Here is a 16829-nt window from a genome sequence, read left to right on the forward strand (position 1 = left end):
GCATGTAAGTTTGGGGTATGTTTGTTTGTTTAAAAATCTCAAAATCTGCCTATTTTCTGGGAAGTGATAGAAATCAAATATGGCTAAGGAAATTAAATGAAAAGGAGAGCTATAGATTCTTCTGGAAGTTCTAAAGATACTAAAAGTGGGACTGGAGGAGGTGAGAAAGGGGCCACATTACTTATCACTATAAATAGATGCACATTCGGGCCTGAGACTTGGCTTCAAAGCAAAACCTTTGCTTTGGGGGCAGCTGCCTGGCACTAATGGGAAATATCCAGACCAGGCTTATGGGTTCCTCAAGTCTCTTCTTTTATATGTAAGAGATGAACCTTTCTTTGAAGCTTAGCTTTCTAAACCCTTTCTTTGAAGCTTAGCCTTCTAAACCTAACTCTGCCCACTTGGAGACAGGTTTGTCACAGGCAGACCTGTCTGGGTCTTTAAACTTTAAAGCCCGTGGTTTTGGTTTATGAAGAAGCAGTCATTTACAAAGAGCTTGACCTTCTGTCTTTAGGCCATTGTTCACTTCTAGCCACATTCACAAGATGTCATTGTCACCAGAATGCAGGGGTCAGTGAGACTGCTGCACTCTGGAATCAAGTCTTTTTCTCAGGTTCTCAAACACAAAGTAATGTGTTTCTTGTCATATGATTTTGTTACCCAGATCAGCTGTTTGAGAAATTCACATTGCTTTATTTTTCTTTTTAAAGACCTAGTACTTGCCCAACTAGCAGGAAGGTGCTGGAAAGAGTAGGGAAAGTACAATATGCACAGGGAGTCAGTGATTTCCCAAGATGGCCCTCCTCCTACCTTAGTGCTGAAACATGTTGGTGAGGCCACTTCTCCCTTCACATGGACTGCTCCAGCCTCTCCTATCCCACGAGAGCTGCCCAGCTCTGCTCAGCTTCACACATCTACTTCCTGCCCCAGTCCATAACTGTGTGCTTCCAACTGGTAATTTTCAGAGGGTAAAAAGGTTTTTCAACTTCACGCTCAAATACAAAGTCCATTAATAATTCATTTAGAAGGTAAAGCTTGAACACATTCATGAGGAAAAGAACATAAAAATGAACAAGAACAGAAAATTCACCTACTGACTATCAGCAAGTATGGACAGTCCCATTTTCGCATCTCATGGTAACATGAGATGAAGGATGGATATACCATCTTGGGTCCTCTAGTTGAGCAGTGAATGGAATAGAGTCAATGTGCAGGTGTTTAGTTCCTCCTCTGGCTGATCAGTTAGCCAGTGCTGGCCTTAGGACCCCTGTTCTCTTGAGGCCTCCCAAAGCTAATTCCTGAGAATAAAAATGTTTCTCCTGCTGGGCACTGGTGGCTCACTCCTGTAATCCTAGCTACTCAGGAGGCTGAGAATCTAAGAATCACAGTTCAAAGCCAGCCTGTACAAGAACGTCTGTGAGACTCTTATCTTCAATAAACCACTAGAAAACCGGAAGTGGTGCTGTGGCTCAAGTGGTAGAGCACTCTCATTGAGCTGAAGAGTGCAAGGACAGCACCCAAGCCCATTGTTCAAGCCCACGACCACAAAAACAAAAAAAGTTTCTCATGTAGTCATTTAGGTGAATGAAAATAAAGCATTTTAAAGCACAAAACTAAATAGTAATCACAAGCAGCAGCAGTAGCAGCTACCAAGTATACAACTGAATTATCTGATGCCAATCCCTAGCTCAAACATTTCACAGTCCTATATCATTTAGCCATACACTCCATAGAAGCATAATTTACTTTTTGTTTTTGTTTATCATTAGACACCTAAACAGCAGAGCTCACAGCATGTAGGGTACCTGCCTAGGTACCCAAAACCACACATCCAAAACCAGGGTTGGGATTTTAACTTAGGGCAATTGAGATTCCAAAGCCTCCTAATTATTCCACAGCCTGGTTATAGGATACAGGCTTATGAAGAGATATAGTGCTACCAGCAAAAACAGTGATAATGACAATATGGTCAGTAATGCTGAAGGGGAATATGATGGCCATTACTTTAGTGAGCACCACCTACAGGCCTGGCATAGTACTCAGCATTTAGTTCAATGTTAGAAGGACCTAAACTCCCCAGGCCAGCTTATGTCCTCTTTCAGTGGGGACATGAGTATTTCTCTTAATAAGATTATTGGGCAAAAAGACAAAGCAATTCTATTGCTAAACTTCTCAAAGTCTATACCAGGATTACAGGCTGCATTGGGTGAAGGCACGGGAACTGCAATATGAACAACTGATGGGTTAAACAGCATAAACATGATCAAACTTGGGTTTTAGGGTGGTCCTTTGATGGTAGCTAAAAAGAGGAGAGGGAGCAGGAAATAATGGGGGTCAGGAGGTCAGACATAACAGAATTGGGACAAAATGGGGCACCAGACAGGTTTGATACACTGTGGGCTTTGCAAGCTCAGTAAGTCAATGAAAAAATTAGGTTCCCCTTGCTAATGAGATCATCCTCCTCAACCAAGAAGTATTAGTAGTAAGAATGTTTCCTGTTTCTCCAGTTACCTAAAGAATGTTATGTTGCAGGGTGCTGGTGGCTCACGCCTGTAATCCTAGCTACTCAGGAGGCTGAGATCTGAAGATCAGGATTCAAAGCCAGCTGGGACAGGAAAGTCTGTGAGACTCTTATCTCCAATAAACCACCAGAAAACTGGAAGTGGTGCTGTGGCTCAAGAAGTAGAGCACTTGCCTTGATCTGAAGAGCAGAGGGACAGTGCCCAGGCCAGATTTCAAGCCCCAAGACCGACAAAAAAAAAAAAGAATATAAAGAATGTTATGTGGGCTGGGAAGGTGGCTCAGTGGTAGAACGCTTGCCTTGCATGCCTGAGGCCCTGGGTTCAATTCCTCAGCACCACATAAACAAAAAGAAAAAAGCCAGAAATGGCGCTGTGGCTCAAGTGGTAGAGCACTAGCCTTGAGCTAAAGAGCTGAGGGACAGTGCCCAGGCCCAGAGTTCAGGCCCCATGACCAGACACCCCCACCAAAAATGAATGTTATGTATTCCAAAACAAGTTCCCTCCCTGCAAAAATTCTGGCCTTGGTACCCACAGTCCTGATATACCTTCTCAGAAAACTTGGGAGGCTAAGAATGTGGCTTAGTGGTAGAGTGCTTACCTAGCATGCATAAAGCCCTGGGTTCGATTCTTCAGTGCCACATAGAGGTATGGTGTGGCTCAAGTTGCAGAGTGTTAGCCTTGAGCAAAAGACACTCAGGGATGGTGCCCAGGCCCTTTGTTCAAGATCTAGGACAAAGAAAGAAAGAAAAAAACAAATCTTGGGAGACTGAGCATACTCTGTTGTCAGACTCTGCTTATAAGAGCACTAGCCTGCAGCTTAGCCTAACATGCAAGGCCTTAGCTTCCATCCCTAGGGCTTCCTCCCTTCTCCACCCTCCAAAAAATAGCGCTTGATACTCAAAGCAGAAGTGGTAAGGATGGCTGATATGCAGCCTGTTAAACAATAATGTTGGGAGGAGGATTTGGCACCACATGTGGAAGGCTTGCCTTGTAGGGCTGAAAGACACAGATTTCCCGTGAGTGCTATGAAACCTTATGTAGATGGGAACCAGGCCTTGGAAGATGAAGCAGTGATACAGAGTCTGGGACACTAATACTAAGGCCACAAGTAGCCCTGCCTGGACTTCCTAACTGAATTATTACATGCTAATTCAATATGCTTCTTACTCAACCCAGTTTGTTGGATTTCTCTTTGTAGCAGCTATCTCTACAAGAAATGAGTTACGTAGGTAGGCACAGGGGTTCAAACTTGTAATCCCAGTTACTATGAAGGCAGAGATAGGGAGGATCACAGTTAAAGGTCAGCCTAGACAGAAATTTAGGAACACCTCAGCTGGGGGCTGGGAAAGTGGCTCAGTGGTAGAGTGGTAGAGTGCTTGCCTGGAAGTGACACTGTAGCTCAAGTGGTAGAGCACTAGCCTTGAGCTGAAGAGCTCAGGGACAGCACCCAGGACCAGAGTTCAGGCCCCATGACTGGCAAAAGAAAAAAAGAAAGAAAAAGAAAAACAAGCTGGGTATGTTGAATAAAGCTATAATGTCATCTATAATTACATCTATACAGAAGAGGGAAGTAGAAAGATGGCTCTACAGGTTAGCCTAAGAAAAGCACTAGATGCTATCATTAAGAATAACTTAAGGGAAAATGAACAGGATGTGGCTCAAATAACACAGTCCCTTCCTAGCAAGTGAAGGCCCTTGGTTCAAAAGCACAAAGAAAAAAGAAAGAAAGAAAGAAAAAGAAGGACGGAAGGAAGGAAAGAAAGAAAGAAAGAAAGAAAGGAAAGAAAGAAGAAAGGAAAAAGAAAGAAAAAAGAAAGGAAGGTAAGAAAGAAGGAAAGGAAGGAAAGAAAGAGAAAGGAGAAAGAAAGGAAGGAAGGAAAGAAAGAAAGGAAAGAAGGAAAGAAAGAGAAAGAGAGAAAAGAAAGGAAGGAAGGAAGGAAGGAGAAAGGAAAAAGAAAGAAGCTGGGAAGGTGGCTCAGTGGTAGAGTGCTTGCCTTGCATGCATGAGGCCCTGGGTTTGATTCCTCAGCACCACATAAGCAGAAAAAGCTGGCAGTGGCGCTGTGGCTCAAGTGGTAGGGTGCTAGCCTTGTGCTGAAGAGCTGAGGGACAGCACCCAGGCCCAGAGTTCAGGCCCCACGACCGACAAAAAAAAAAAAATTATATATCTTTTGGGGCTGGGAAGGTGGCTCAGGAGTAGAGTGCTTGCCTTGCATGGATGAGGCCCTGGGTTCAATTCCTCAGCACCACATAAGCAGGAAAAAAAAAGCCGAAAGTGGCGCTGTGGCTTAAGTGGTAGAGTGCTAGCCTTGAGCTGAAGAGCTGAGGGACAATACCCAGACCCAGAGTTCAGGCCCCACGATTGGACCCCCCCTCAAAAAAAAGAAAGGAAGGAAGGAAAGAAAGGAAGAAAGAAAGTAGGAAGCCGGGCACCAGTGGCCCAGGCCTGTAATCCTAGCTATTCAGGTGGCTGAGATCTGAGGATCACGGTTCAAAGCCAGCCTGGGCAGGAAAGACTGTGAGACTCCTGGACAGGAAAGACTGTGAGACTCCTATCTCCAATAAACCACTAGAAAACCGGAAGTGGTGCTGTAGCTCAAGTGGTAGAGTGCTTGCCTTGAGCTGAAAAGCTGAGGGACAGCGCCCAGGCCCAGAGTTCAAGCCCATGACCAACAAAAAGAAAGGAAGGAAGGAAGGAAGGAAGGAAGAAGGAGGGAAAGAAAAATGGGTAAGAATGGTTCCTGGGATGGTACCTGCTTATGATCCCCACTACTATCCAGGAATTGGAGGTAACCCATTACTATTCAAGGCTTGCATGGGTAACATTGGCACAAGACCCTAACTAAAGCGAAATTAAAGCAAAAAGGGATGAGACCCAGATGACAGAGCACTTCAGGCTGGAGTGCCTCAGTACAGTCCTGGAGACTGTCCCAATACTGAAACTGTAAATACTTTAGCTATTTCTGCAATGATATGCTACCAACAGTCCTGAAATCATATTGAAATGATGACTCCCTACAAGACTACAGCTAGATAATGTACTTATGCTCTAGCAGTAACTGACTGGTGTTCTTCCTGGGGCAGCCTGGAGAGGCAGTCGCTGCCCAGGGGAAGCTGCTCTTGTGTGAAAGAGGAAGTACTCAATGACCAGCAGATCATCATGAGGCCCTTTCAAGCTGACATTCAGAACTACACTTTTCAATTCTACTTCATCCCATGGACCAAACGAAGCCACATGGGTAAGCCCAAATTCAGGAGACAGGAAAAGACAGTTCACCCACAATGAAATGAGACCACAGATGCTGGTAGAGCAAGAAGTTGAAGGGAATAATTCTATCTCAGTGGGAGATGAGTCCTTGTTAGCAAAATGAGTCCCTTGCCATAGCTTAGTCTACTCCTTCCCTTCTCCACAGCTTAGCATGCTCCCTTCCTAGGCAGCACTAGACCCATGTAGTAAAGGCAGTCAATAACCAACTTCCAGCCACCTTTACCTTGGGATGACACTTCTCTGGAGCAGCTACCACCATATAAGGCAACAAGAGCCCCTTAGAGTGACCTTCAGGTCTGGGCAGTTGCAGGACCCTTATCTACCATTTGGACAGCAGTCATAAGTCCTAGTCCCCATGATGAAGCTCCTGGCCCACATGTCCACATCAGTGTCACAGCCTCCTAGCACCTTCTAGCCCCTTCCAAACCTCCTAGGTTATACAGGTCACCCCAGACAATAGCCGGTGGTGCTTCTCATTCCTCCCTTGTGAGAAGGAGTCTTGCCAGCCCCCTTTCCAAGCAATAAACCTTTCTTTGTTCTCTGTACCTGGATGTCTGTGTAGTTCTCCAGCAAAGTCTATTAATCTTAATTTTGCTAAGAGTGGTGCATTTGGCCAGGAACTAGTTCCCCTCTCCATGAAATTGTTTTTCCCCTCCCTTGGGAATCGTAGCTGTGCCCAGAGGCCTAGTTCCCCACTGTCTCTGAGGCAGTCATTCTCTCATTCCTAAATTATGACCACACAGGCCTGGACTTTTGCCAGACAGACCCAGTTACCAAAAAGCCTCCTTCTGCCCCTGAGTGCTCTCCCACATCCAATTCACTGGCCTTCATCTGCAAATAGTGGACGTGAGATTCCTATGGTGACCATCTGTCCTTTTCTCGGTCTCACAGCATGCACCTTTCCTCTGAGTTGTCAAAAGTCCAGGTACCAGGCCGCTGTGAGACCTGACAAGAAGGCCCAGCAGTGGTCTGAGGTTGGGACTTAGGGGGCTGGATGAGGAAGCATCCTCCTTTGTTCCATGCCCCTTTGCAGGCATACTCTCCCTAAGAGCAGACCGTTGTGGGGATGCCTGGACTGTTTTGGTTAAGTCACCAAAGGGAAATCTTCAATCTAAGATTCCCCTCTGACTCCCTTTGGGATGCATACTGGCCAAAGTGCGGCCTCATGGCCTGGCTCCTGGCCTCAAGCACTAGGGCCTTACACCTTTGTGTAACCAAGTGTGGCCTGACTACGACCTAGGGAGCCAATCCAAATGGCCACTTAATGGCACCCTGGATCCCATCATCATTCAGGACTTACACAAGTACTGTGAGCACTCGGGAAAGCAGAGCCAGGTACCCTATGTTCCAGCTTTCCTCTATCTCCCTTCTCATCCCAAACTCTGTCTCTCCTGCTTGCCAGTGCAAGTTATGCTAGCAGCTAAGCCATACCCACTAGGCTTAGAAGCCTTGATGACCTCTGACTTTGATCCTGCCAACGAGCTTTCTTCCTCCTGTGGGAGCCAGTTCCCCACTTATCAACCTCAGCTACATTCCGCCCCTTCCCGCAGGTCCGATGTGGCGCCCCAATTTCTCCCCCTCCCGCACCTCCACCGCCACTGCTGCCACTAACGGCCCCTTCTCCCCTCCCCCCTCCCTCAACTCTTCCTGCCTTGGCTGGTACGAAGGTTAAGACTTGTACCGACCGCTCCTTCCCCCCTTCCTCCCCCCATCTCTAAGGTTACAGCGCCCTCTCCCAAAGTCCCCTCTGCCCCCCCTTCCACATGGGGCTCCTGCACCCCTGTCCCCACCTCTTCGGTCCCCCCTTTCTTCCTGGTCCCGCCTTTCCCTCCGGTTCCCTCTTTTTTCTCAATCCCTTTTTTCTCTTCTCCTTCCTCTCTGACTCCTCCCCTCTCTTCACCCCCCCTCTTTCCCCAATTCCCCTTTCTCTGCCCCTCCTCCAACTCCAGCCCCCTTTCCAGCCCCAGCCCCTCCTCCAACCCCTGCTCCTCCTCCAACCCAAGCCCCCTTTCCAACTCCAGCCCCTCCTCTAGTTCCACCTGGTGAAGATTATTCAGCCTTTCCCCCAGCCCCTCACACCTTTTCTGCAGTGGTCCCTCCCGCTGGGGATGCCCATGCAGCCTCCCCTTTCTCTTCTCCCAACTTCCCTGCCACCACTGCTACACCATTACTCTCTAAAGCAGTTCAACATACAGCTCCGTTGCTGCCTCTCAGAGAGGTAGCAGGTACCGAAGGTATCTTAAGAGTTCACATTCTGTTCTCTCTAGGAGCTATATCACAGATACAACAACGTTTGGGATAGTATACCACCAATCCAGCAATTTTTATTAAAGAATTCCATTATCTCTGTCTCTCTTACAGCCTTACCGTCCACAACATCCACACCATACTAACCTCAGCCCTCCTCCCTGAGGAGCAAGGACAGGTGTGGGAAAGGGCTTGGGAACATACTAATGAGACTCACTTGACAGATCCAACCCATCTGATAGGAACAGATGCAGTCCCGGATATAGACCCCCAATGGGACTATAACTCTCTGGCAGATATAGCTGCGAGAAATCATTTTACTACATGTCTAGCTTTTGGCCTCCGCAAAGCTAGTCACAAGGCAGTGAATTATTAAAAAAAAAAAAAAAAAACTCAAGTAATTCAGGGTAAGAAAGAAAACCCATCTGCCTTTCTTCAGCGCCTCACACAGTCATGTCTCCAGTACACTAACCTGGACCCGGAGACACGGGTCAACAGTGAATAATAACCTATTTTTTCTCCTAATGTTCCCCAGGTATTAGAGCTAAATTTAGAAAGCTGGAAAAGGGACCTCTTACTCCCCAGGCAGAGGTTCTAGAGGCAGCATTTAAGGTTTACAATGGGAGAGAGAAGAAATCCAGCCAGATGCTAGCTCGGGCAATCCACCCATCTGCCTCATCTGATAAGTCTTCCATCAAAGGGCCTGGACCACTGGGAAAGTACCACAGATGTGGCCAGGCTGGCCACTGGGTATGTACATGTCCCAATCTTCGAATACCACTAAAGCCATGTCCAAGGTGTCACAAAAAGGGACACTGAGCAAGAGACTGTCCCAATACCATACAGGATAATGGGCCATCCACCCCTTCACAGTCCCCTGCTAACCTTATAGGACTGACAACAATAATGCAGGCTCTCTCTCTCCCAGTCCACCCAGCCCACATGTAACTACCTCCAGACTAAATTCTTCCTCTCAAAGCCAAACTGTCTTCAACTCCCTCCCACCCTCCCAGTGATTCCTGTGGCAGCCGGCTGCCACTGCTGCCTCTAACTTCAGAACCCAAGCCCCTTCCAACTTCTTGGGGTCCCAGGCAGCACCGGCGGGGTCCCAGGCAATACTGGCAGAGCTCCCTCCTCCCACTTCAGCAGTGGCTCCTGCTGCCCCCTCAGCCCCTCCTCCTACTCCAGCGGTGGCTCTGGCCCCTCCCTTCTTTTCAACAGCCCCTTCTACACCTGCTTCCATGGGCTGTCTCTGCCTCTTCTCCCATTTTACTCCCTCCCATCTTCCTAGTGGTTCTTCCTCCCCATCAAGCTCTCAGGACCAAAGCCCTCTTCTCTCTCAAGGCTAACTCCCATGTGGCACCTCTCTCCTCATTCCAGGCCTCGGCCGCCCATCTCCTTTCCAAGACCTATCCTCACTCTACAAGCTCCTTCTGCTAACCTCTGTCCCTGCCTCCCTGCCTGCCTGCCTGCCTGTGTGGGCATAAGCCTTACATTTCCCAAGCCCCTTCTCTGGCTAACATCTTCTTCCCTTCTAGACCCTAAGTAAACAGACTTCCGCCCTGTCTGTTGTTAATCCATCACTGACAGTGGCTGGCTGGCTAACTTGCTGGACCAGCTCCTCTCTTTTACTGCTTTCTCCTTTTCCCCACCAGAAAAAATGTCTCCTGATGTTCTTCTCTTGCCACCATGGCATCTCACTTTCCCTCTGTATTGGAGCTAAGTAGGTTTGTTGGTATTGTTTTTGTTCTTTCTATCCTCTCTGGCCTATTTCCTAACTGTGTTAAGTGTATCTATGGGCTCCAAGATTCAGTCCTTCAAAACGTGACCTCTAAAATCCCAATGCCAGGAGGGTATCTGGGTTCCTTAAGACACTGGTGGATGGCCCCAGTGGGCCAGCTGCCAGGCAACGGAAACAGGTGCACCTCCTGACAAATTTCAGGATCCTGTGGTCTTTCCACCGCTCTGACAGCCAGCTTGTTGACAATGGACATGCCATCCAAACATCTTTTTAGAATCACTCAAAAACCCTCCAAAAATTTGTTTCATTGTCCTGTTTTATGTTTATCTGTTCAGTCTTGGGTCTAAAACCTCGGGATCAATCCATTATGGCATGTCATATGTCTCTGTGTTCATGTCCTGTCTCCTGTCCATTAATGCATGCCACATGTCTGTGTTCATGTATGCTATGTGTCTCTGTGCTCCTGTCCTGTCTCCTGTCTGTTTTTCGTTTCATTTTTAAACAGATCACATGGTTCCATCATAAAATAATCCCCCCCAAAAAAGAAAAAAAAACAAATGGCCATTATTAAAAATCTAAGTGCGCTCTATGATTTGTGCACAAACATGTCTGTCTGTCTGTTTTATATGTATATAAAATATGTAAAATGGTCATGGTTTCCAAGTCACCTTGCAAGTATTGTACTTGCTGCTTTGTCAATAAAAGTTGTGATTTAATCTGAGTTGCTTTAAAAATCCTAAGACCTGACTACAAGCCAAAGGGGGAGGAAGGGGGAAACAGGCAGTTTTAAAGGGTCTTAAGAAAGGGCTGGGAAGGTGGCTCAGTGGTAGAGCACTTGCCTTGCATGCCTGAGGCCCTGGGTTCGATTCCTCAGCACCACATAAGCAAAAAGAAAAAAGCTGGAAGTGGCGCTGTGGCTCAAGTGGTAGAGCACTAGCCTTAAGCTGAAGAGCTGAGGGACAGCGCCCAGGCCCAGAGTTCAGGCCCCACGACTGGACCCAAAAAAAAAAAAAGGTCTTAAGAAAAAAAAAATACTTTCCTTTGGAATGTAAATTAAGTTGACTGTGATTTATGTCATTCCTTATGTCCATCTATGATAAAAGTTAAATGTTGTACATCTGATAATGGCTGATAAAATAAGGCTAAGGTTTTGTTTCTCCATTCTCTCTCCTGTGCACTGATCATCTCCCTTTAAGATCAAGGAACCGGATGCAGTTTGCTCTTGAGCATGGAAAAAGGCCCAGGAGACAAAACAACATTGTCACAGCTGCCTAAACCAGTGGCACCAGCCTACAAAAGCCAATGTAAACCAGGTCTTTAACCAATATGTGTAGAAATTTTGCAGGAAAACAGCGGGAGGTGTGACAGTCCATACAGGCCGGGCCTACCCCAGACCCCAGCCATGTTCCATTACATATGACTGAAGCCTGCTGATTCTGGGTAAAAAGCACAAGCCATTACAGATCTAATGAAACTCACACCTTAACATTGTCCTGAGTTGCTTGTGTTCCCTTCCACCTGTCCGTAATGTTAACGGCCAACAAGTCAGACCATAAGTGGTGTATGAACAAAGAATGTGATTTGATTTCTGTGCTACTTTGCAATTGTATCTCTAAAAGAAAAAGATGCTAAGTCTAGGTTCTTGGTACAGTGCTAGTTCTTGTAATTCTTACATTAAGAAAAACTACTAATTTTCCTAAAGGTAACTCATACTACAAAAATTGCCCAGTGTTTCAAAGGGGCATCTAAATCTAGATTAAAATGACTTTGGGAAAAAAGATTAAAAATGATATCCTCTTTGTTAAAATTTGGGAAGTAGAGTGGCTGGCTTCCTAGAAAAAATTAAAAAGTAAATGTTTCAAAACAGAAAAAGATAAACTAAGACTACCAAAATAATTATTTAATAGCTATTATAGTTTGCTCTTATAGTTTTCTTGGAACAGTTTCCAATAGGCCCATAGGGAAGGACAGAGGATTCTTTTTTTTTTTTTTTTTTTTTTTTTTTTGTCAGTCGTGGGGCTTGAACTCCAGGCCTGGGCGCTGTCCCTCAGCTCTTCAGCTCAAGGCGAGCACTCTACCACTTGAGCTACAGTGCCACTTCCGGTTTTCTGGTGGTTTATTGGAGATAGGAGTCTCATGGTCTCTCCTGCCCGGGCTGGCTTTGAACCGCGATCCTCAGATCTCAGCCTCCTGAGTAGCTAGGATTACAGGCATGAGCCACCAGCGCCCGGCTGGACAGAGGATTCTTAAAAGTTTGTCAGAGGTAACTTTGGCCCTTAATAAGTTCCAGGTAAGACATGCTTATAAACTACTTCCAGGGGCTGGGAAGGTGGCTCAGTGGTAGAGCGCTTGCCTTGCATGCCTGGGGCCCTGGGTTCGATTCCTCAGCACCACATAAGCAAAAAGAAAAAAGCTAGAAGTGGGGCTGTGGCTCAAGTGGTAGAGCACTAGCCTTGAGCTGAAAAGCTGAAGAACAGCTCCCAGGCCCAGAGTTCAGGCCCCACGACCAGACCCCCCCCCCAAAAAAAAAAAAAAAAACTACTTCCAATGACCATCTTTGTTGCTTTAATTGGAGTAAAGTGGCCTTTTGTAAAGACTTGTTGATTTGAGAACTGCGGTTTGAAGCCAGCCTGGACTAGGAAGTTCCCTGTGAAACTGTCATCTCTAATCTGCCAGCAGAATGTGAAAAGCAGAGTTGCTTTGGAGCTCAAAGTGGCAGAGTGTTAGCCCTGAGCTGAAGAGCTGAGGGACATTGCTCAAACCCTGAGTTCAAGTCCAGTGACTGGCCAATTAAAATGCCAATTATCCCAGCATGGAGAAAGGCACTCCTGGGACCTTGGCAATGATGGAGCATCCAGAGGCAGTTACAAGCTACTGCCTGGATGGCAGAGATCGTGTCAGATCCTGGAGTCACTTGTGTTTGGCCCTTCAAAAATTGATCAGAGATAGGAAAGTAGACTGTAAGCATGCCTTTTTTTTCAATTGTGAAAATACCATACAGAGGTAAGCATGCCTTTCTCCTGGCCATGTCTGACCACTTCTGGGCAGAAACTTACCAGTGATCATGAGTAATAAAAAGCTAAGGTTGTAAAATGTGGGGGATAGCTTAAATCCCAAAACTCCTGTATCTGCTCAATGTCCTAACTGGCAGTGACTTTTAGGCTGACAGCAGCCACCTAAATTCATCTGTTAAGGAAAGAAAGTTTGTGAACCTGAAATTATGTCCCTATTGAGATCTGCCTAAAGGCCTACATAGGTAGGCACTGGTAGCATTATTAGAGATCAATTTTTCTTTGCCAGCCAGAAAAATGCTTTCACAAACCAGAGTGCTAAACAGGCTACAGTGCTGTAGTCCAAAAAACCTAAAATACCAACATGGAGGATCCTCCTCCTCAGAGTCCTTGCAGGACCACATGCATTGTGACATCTGGTCTTGCCTGTTCCAAATTATTGACACCTCTAATTTTTGTCTGAGGCAGGAACTGGAGATGGGACATGTGCTCGGGCCCTGCTTGCTTCTGGTGTGCAAACCTGTGGTAGATATAAATACCATCTATGCTGGCTCCTATACCTGGGGAAAGCCTTCACATGAGAGACTGGCAGATACCCTGATGTTATACACCACCCTGGGTTATAATGCTGGAAAATAACACCTGTGCCCAGGTCCAAAATTGTACCCACGACTGTATAGAACTAAAGAGGGACAACTTGTATTTTGTATGCAGAGGGCCATATCTCCTTGCTTAATGGTTGTTTTTTTTACCTGTGAAAGGTACACTTTTAATTATATCCCTGCCTATCTGCCTTTAACTCCCACTGCTGCCTAAGCTGTCTAGATGTTGTGCTGCCCCACAAGGAGCTCTTCCAGCCTCAGTGAGGTCATAAGACTAGTAATCTGGTGCTAGATGAAAGTTGTATTGATAAACTACACCTTCTGTCTAAAGCAGAATATAATGCCCTCACTTTCTCCTTGATTGGGATACCAGGGTTGGCAGTGGGAGCCTATAAGGGTGTCATGTGTTTGGCATGAATAGTGGCAATGTATGTGTGTGTGTGTGTGTGTGTGTGTGTGTGTGTGTGTGTGTGTGTGTATAAATTGCACCTCCTTTTCCATTGCACTGCTAAATCAAGAGCAGCAGGAGCAAAGAGAGGCTATCCTTGACAATCATGCAGCCATCGATTATCTACTCTTACTTCATCATCAAGGTTGTGAGGAAGTACAGCCATCGATTATCTACTCTTACTTCATCATCAAGGTTGTGAGGAAGTAAAAAACAAGTGCTGTTTTAACTTAATTGATAACAGCTATGCCATTAAAGAACAAATCAAGCATCTCAAGGAACTGGAAAAAATATCCAACAAAATAAAGGGGATGGGACCTATTTGGATGGCTTATGCCCTGGCTCATGCCTATCTTGGGTCCCTTAATTGCAATTTTGTGCTTTATTTTGATCATGCCTTGCTTGCTTAGGTGCATACAGAACATCTTCATGGGGAAGATTAGACCTGTCTGTCAATCAAATGCTCCTGGGAGGGTACCTGGTTGAGCATCCCTGCTGACTACTTTGCCCCCTCTCAGTAGGAAGCAGCTTCAGAAGAAGAGACCTTCTCCCATAATCCCAACCGGGTGTCTCCCATCATTTATACAACCAAAGAGTTGAGAATGTTAGGGAAATGACTCCCTTCCCATAGCTTAGTCTACTTCTCCCCTTCTCCACAGCTTAGCATACTCCCTTCCTAGGCAGCACTAGACCCATGTAGTAAAGGCAGTCAATAACCAACTTCCAACCCTCTTTACCTTGGGATGGCACTTCTCTGGAGCAGCTACCACCATATAAGGCAACAAGAGTCCCTTAGAGTGACCTTCAGGTCTGGGCAGTTGCAGGACCCTTTATCTACCATTTGGACAGCAGTCATAAATCCTAGTCTAATATGATGAAGCTCCTGTCCAACACATCCACACCAAGGTCTCCGCCTCCTAGCCCCTTCTAGCCCCTCCTAAACCTCTTAGGTTATATAGGTCACCCCAAATAATAGCTTCTTCTCATTCCTCCCTTGTGAGAAGGAGTCTTGCCAGCCCCCTTTCCAAACAATAAACCTTTCTTTGTTCTCTGTACCTGGATGTCTGTGTAGTTCTCTGGCAAAGTCTATTAATCTTAATTTTACTAAGAGCCCTGTTTTGGGCCTGCTCTTGTAGTGGTTCACAGTGCAGTAAAGGAAGTGCCTACCATGTGGGGACTGCTCTCTATGAGCTCAGGGGCCCTGACAAAGCAAGAACCACATCTCTCTCCTCACAGCCCTGTTCCCATCCCCAATGCTTAGAAGCAAGCCCTGCCTGGGGCATGGCTATGGAATATTACAGATGCATTTGACCTTGTTCTTCAGTATCTCCATGTGATTCCTTATGAAATACAGACTGACCTACTGACAGCATATAGTGCTATTTGCCTCATAAACTGTAAAGAGATAAGCACCCTTTGGAGCTGAGATCTGTACTCAGATGTGTGTGAGACAACAAATCCTGCAGCTGTTGCCTCCCAGAGGCACTTCCTGAAGAAAGGGCTAAACACCTAAGCAGGTTTGGTGAAATTTCTATCTCTACGAGCTGCTAGAAATGGGAAAGATTTATATCACCTGAAAGATCCTATTCTATCAAGGGCCCATTTGGATTGGAAAAGATACATATCACCTAAAATATCCTAGAAGAGAGCTATCAAAAAGCATAAAAGTAGTTAGGGATGCACACAGACCGAGAATAATAGTCTTGACAGTGAGATTCCCCTGCAAAACGCTTACCTGAATTTCTACCTTTTATCCTCCCTAGAGACTGATTTTTCCAAGCCTTAGGAGAGAAAAAAAAAAAAAAAGATTAATCCTAAATAATCTCAACAAATGCAGAGACCAAAAGGGTAGAGAGCGCCTAGTCCCCCAAAGCAATTATTCACTGTCAAGTCACCAGTGCTCGGGCTGGTGCCGGTTATGGCCAGAAACTCTATCCTTTTGTCCAGATGCCCCCAAGAAAACTCTTTCCTGGGGCTGGGAAGTTGGCTCAGTGGTAGAGCGCTTGCCTTGCATGCCTGAGGCCCTGGGTTCCATTCCTCAGCACCACATAAGCAAAAAAAAAAAAAGAAAAAAGCCGGAAGTGGCGCTGTGGCTCACGTGGTAGAGCGCTAGCCTTGAGCTGAAGAGCTGAGGGACAGCGCCCCAGGCCCAGAGTTCAGGCCCCACGACCGGACCAAAAAAAAAGAAAAGAAAAGAAACCTCTTTCCTTCTCACCTTGTCTAAAAAGGGTTTAACATGAAGAGAACTTGCTGGCTGCAAGGCGCCGCTTTCCAGTTTCTTTCTGCTTCCTTTGCAAAGGGCCATGTCACCTCTTCCACAGGAAGGAACTGTGGTCAGAAGAGGAGCGGAGGGCCCTGGGCTCTGTGCCCCGAGGGGCTGAGGAGGGGCGGGCCGGCCAGGGGCACACGGGAGGGTGTGTGAGGCCCGGGGGAGCTCGGGGCTATCTGGGACAAGGTGAGGATGAAGCAGGTGTTTTTCCGACCCCGGAGAGCCCAGCCAGGGGAGGCTGGGACTTGGGCCTCGGCTCCCTGGGTTCTGCCCACAGGGCGGCGCCCTGGCCGTCGGGGAGCCGGTCGGAGGAGGGTTGGTCCTTGGCTCCAACCTTCGGGCGTCGGGCGTTGGAAACTCGTTATCCCCGGCTCCGTGGGCCCGGGCCTGGTAGGGGCACCGGGATGCAGAGATAAAGGGGCGCGGGTCGCCGCCCTGGGTGAGGAAAGGCGGTTGGCCCTGCCACAGGTGAGGAAAGGCGGTTGGCCCTGCCACAGGTGAGGAAAGGCGGTTGGCCCCGCCCTGCATTCTGCAACTGACCTCTCCAGTGGCTCCGCCCTCCGGAGGCGGGACTTAAGTGGGGAGCCAATGTGATGGCCAGGGTAGGAAGCAGCCCCAGACTCGGGCCTGAAGGCCCAGGTTTGTCAAGGTCTTGTGGCTGGCTGGACAGTCAGGTCTGGTGGGAGATAAACCTTTCCTTCAGGCACTCTCCCGCCCTACC

At 47.0% G+C, this 16829-nt stretch overlaps 1 long non-coding RNA gene across 1 annotated transcript in view; it reads right to left on the minus strand.

Moving 5' to 3' along the window:
* LOC138830963 (uncharacterized) overlaps positions 1-16590 on the minus strand; it is a 43078-nt gene extending 26488 nt beyond the window's left edge. Inside the window, exons 1-4 of the long non-coding RNA XR_011373092.1 lie at positions 16055-16590; positions 15575-15620; positions 3121-3248; positions 811-951 (exon numbers count right to left, since the gene is read on the minus strand). This is a non-coding gene — a long non-coding RNA (uncharacterized lncRNA). The remainder of the gene's footprint in view (positions 1-810; positions 952-3120; positions 3249-15574; positions 15621-16054) is intronic.
* Between the last annotated feature and the right edge of the window lie 239 nt (positions 16591-16829).

Source organism: Dipodomys merriami, unplaced genomic scaffold (genome assembly GCF_024711535.1).
Source record: "Dipodomys merriami isolate MVZ:Mamm:240054 unplaced genomic scaffold, mDipMer1.0.p SCAF_19, whole genome shotgun sequence".
NCBI classification, from domain to species: Eukaryota; Metazoa; Chordata; class Mammalia; order Rodentia; family Heteromyidae; genus Dipodomys; species Dipodomys merriami.